Consider the following 307-nt stretch of genomic DNA (forward strand, 5'->3'; position numbering starts at 1 on the left):
TTTTATATGTATATATATACACAACATACAGCAAATACTGTGTGTTGTGTGTTGTGTTTGTTGTTGGGGTGTATGTACAGTACGCCTTTACTTACACAGATGAAGCAGGGACCACCAAGCAGGCCGTCTGCCTCGATCTAGACAGAACGGTAATATAAATAAATAAATAAATAAATATATATAAATAAATAAATAAATATATATGTATATATGTGTATAAATATACATGTATATATGTGTATACATATATATATATATATATATATATATATATATATATATATATATATATATATATATATATATA

Source organism: Eimeria mitis, genomic scaffold (genome assembly GCF_000499745.2).
Source record: "Eimeria mitis Houghton genomic scaffold, Emh_scaff2012, whole genome shotgun sequence".
Classification (NCBI taxonomy): Eukaryota; Apicomplexa; class Conoidasida; order Eucoccidiorida; family Eimeriidae; genus Eimeria; species Eimeria mitis.